The sequence below is a fragment of the Piliocolobus tephrosceles genome, chromosome 6 (assembly GCF_002776525.5).
Source record: "Piliocolobus tephrosceles isolate RC106 chromosome 6, ASM277652v3, whole genome shotgun sequence".
NCBI classification, from domain to species: domain Eukaryota; kingdom Metazoa; phylum Chordata; class Mammalia; order Primates; family Cercopithecidae; genus Piliocolobus; species Piliocolobus tephrosceles.
Window position 1 is genome coordinate 63,719,673 of NC_045439.1, and position 3,475 is coordinate 63,723,147.

General features: G+C 41.4%; 1 pseudogene; it reads left to right on the plus strand.

Annotated features, from left to right (window-relative positions):
• The first annotated feature begins 987 nt into the window (after positions 1-987).
• On the plus strand, positions 988-2,550 carry LOC111549482 (annotated as a pseudogene).
• The last annotated feature ends 925 nt before the right edge of the window (positions 2,551-3,475 follow it).

Genomic DNA, 3,475 nt, shown 5'->3' on the forward strand with positions numbered 1-3,475 from the left:
ACATTTTTATTATAATCATGCCCCATGTAATATTTAGGACATGCTTACAGGGAAAAAATATTGTTTACGTGAAATTTAAATGTATCTGAACATCTTGTATTCCTACTTGCTAATTTATCAACTGTTAATGAGGGGTCTTAAAGAACAATTTTTTTAAATTCAAAATTCATAAAACTAAATGATTGGAAAATAAATTTCAAATAATTATATACTTTTTAAAAAGCTATAGCATCTATGCTATTGAAGTGCATAAACTACTTAAAACTGTTTCAAGACATATGGGACTTTATAGACACTTTAGTAAGTGGTGCTGTGGCAATTAAGTGTATCCATAAAAAATTAATTTACCATTTATATTATATAAACAATTTAATAAATTTTAAATGTTAAACTGCAGAAAGTTAAACTTTAATCACTAGAAGTCCTTACAGAAAACTGTATGCATCTTGAGGTAGGGAAATATTTTCATCAAGTCACATCATAAAGAAAAAACAAAACTGGTCAATTTTTAGAGCATTAATATTAAGAATATTATATTAATTTTTAAAACATCATCATAAGAATAAATGGTCAAGCCACAAAAGGATATTTGCAACATATGCATTATATTTCAGCACATAAACTATATAAACATCTCCACCATTTCCACTGGTGAAAGAACAAACAAGCCAAAAGAACAATTGCCAAAAGTCATGAAGAAGCATTTCACAAGAAAGCAATTACAAAAATAATTCAGACTCTGCTGATGACAGTGTAATTGGTATCATCATTTTAAATCAATTTAACAATATTTTAAAAAATAAATTATATATTCTATTTGATCCAGCAATTTCATTTCTCTCTACATATCTTCAAACAACTCCTCATTTCTCTCTACATATCTTCAAACAACTCCTTACCAGAAGTGTGTTTATCGTGGCATTGTTTTGTGATAGCAATAAAAACTAATTACACAGACCAAGAAGCAGCTTCTCTGCTCCTTCTGAAATGTCCGCCTGGTTCAGCCTGCCTGTCTCTACTCCTGCCTCCACCACATCCATCAGGGTGACCCAGAAGTCCTACAAGGTGTCCACCTCTGGCCGCTCCTACATGAGTGGCCTGGTGCCCACATGAGCTCCTTGAGCTTCTCCCGAGTGGGCAGCAGCAGCTTCTGGGGTGGCCTGGGCAGATGCTAATATGGGCCCAGAGGTAGGGGAGGCATCACCGCCGTCACGGTCAACCAGAGCCTGCTGAGCTTCCTTAACGTGGAGGTGGACCCCAACGTCCAGGACATCTGCACCCAGGAAAAGGAGCACATCAAGACTCTCAACAATAGGTTTGTCTCCTTCATCGACAGGGTACAGTTCCTGGAGCAGCAGAACAAGATACTGGAGACCAAGTGGAGACTGCTGCAGCAGCAGAAAACAGCTTGGAGCAACATGGATAACATATTCGAGAGCTTCATCAACAACCTTAGAGGGCAGCTGGAGACTCTGGGCCAGGAGAAGTTGAAGCTGGAGGCGGAGCTTGGCAATACTCAGGGGCTGGTGAAGGACTTCAAGAACAAGTATGAGGATGAGATCAATAAACGTACAGAGATGAAGAATGAATTTGTCCTCATCAAGAAGGATGTGGATGAAGCTTACATGAACAAGGTGGAAGGGCTGACTCATGAGATCAAGTTCCTCAGGCAGCTGTATGAAGAGGAAATCTGGAAGCTACAGTCCCAGATCTGTAGGGGGACACTTCTGCGGTGCTGTCCATGGACAACAGTCGATCCCTGAACATGGACAGCATCATCGCTGAGGTCAAGGCACAGTCCGACAAGATAGCCAAGCACAGCAGGACAGGGGCTGAGAGCATGTACCAGATCCATTATGAGGGACTGCAGATGCTGGCTGGGAAGCACTGGGATGACCTGCAGTGCACAAAGACTGAGAACTCCAAGATGAATTGGAATATCAACCAGCTCCAGACTGAGACTGAGGGCCTCCAATGCCAGAGGGCTTCCCTGGAGGTTGCCATCACAGTTGCCAAGCAGCGCAGGGAGCTGGCTGTTAAAGATGCCAAGGCCAAGCTGTCCGAGCTGGTGGCTGCCCTACAGCGGGCTAAGCAGGACTTGCAGCAGCAGCTGCGCAAGTACCAGGAGCTGATGAACATCAAGCTGGCCCTGGACATCGAGAACGCCGTCTATCAGAAGCTGCTGGAGGGCGAGGAGAGTTGGCTGGAGTCTGGGTTGCAGAACATGAGTATCCATAGGAAGACCACAATCGGCTATGGAGATGCCCTGAGCTCAGCCTATGGGGACCTCACAACTCCCAGCCTCAGCTACGCCTAGGCTCCAGCTTTGGCTCTGGCTCGGGCTCCAGCTCCTTCAGCCGCACCAGCTCCACTAGGGCCATGGTTGTGAAGATGGAGACCCGCAATGGTTAGCTGTTCCAGTCCTCTGATGTGCTGCCCCAAGTGAACAACCACAGCAAACCTTCCCAGCCTACCCTTCCTGTGGCTGCTCCAGAGCCCCTGAGGGAGGCCACAGTGCAGGGGAGCACAGGCAACAGGAGACCCACCTGAGGCTCAGCCCTAGCCCTCAGCCCACTGGCCAGGGAGTTTACTGCCTGGGGTAGTCCCCTTGCCCATGCCTCCAGCTACAGAACAATTCAGTTGTTTACTGTGTTTTTTCCCCCCCAACATAAAACCTCAGCTAGCTGTGCCAAAAACCAAAACAAAACAAAACAAAATCAACCAATGATGCAAACAATGAAATAGAAAAATATATTCTAGTACTACAGAAATAATATAGTGGTGAAAATGAATGTATGAGAAAGATGTGAGCCATAGTGTGCATTAGATTTTATCCTTGCATAATGAGCAAGGAAAAATAGATTGCAAACTGATTTCGAAAATATAATAGTATTTATATAAAGTATATTTTATGGACACTTACATGATTAGTAATAATATAAAACATTCATAGAATGGAAGGTGGCATATTTAGGAAAATATTTATTATTTTGGGGAGATAAAGGGTGAATAAAGAAGATATTTACATTTATCTATTGATTGCATTTAAAATATTAACCATTATAAAATGCTAATATTTACGAGGTAGCTAAAAGTAGATGTTAACGCTGTGGAAGTGGAAGATAGTGTTCAAATTCTAGCTCTGCCACTTGCTAGCAGGGGAACAGCTAAAAGGGAACAGAAATAGTATATACCTCATAGGGTTGATTACACCCTTTATCAAAAGATTACATGAGTTAAAACTTTTAAAGTGCTTGGAATATAGCAAGACTATGTTGGTATTTGAGAAATAAGGTAAAATTAATAAAGAGTAGTATGTATTTATGTTGTTAATTAGCTGATTCTTTACAGAAATATTTTAGGTGATTAATATAATGGCACTTTTAAAGCAGTGTTGTGGCCAAGAACAATCTAATAAACAAAAGAAAAGCAAGTATACTTCTTTTCAAGAATCTTGGCTATATAAAGAAGAGAT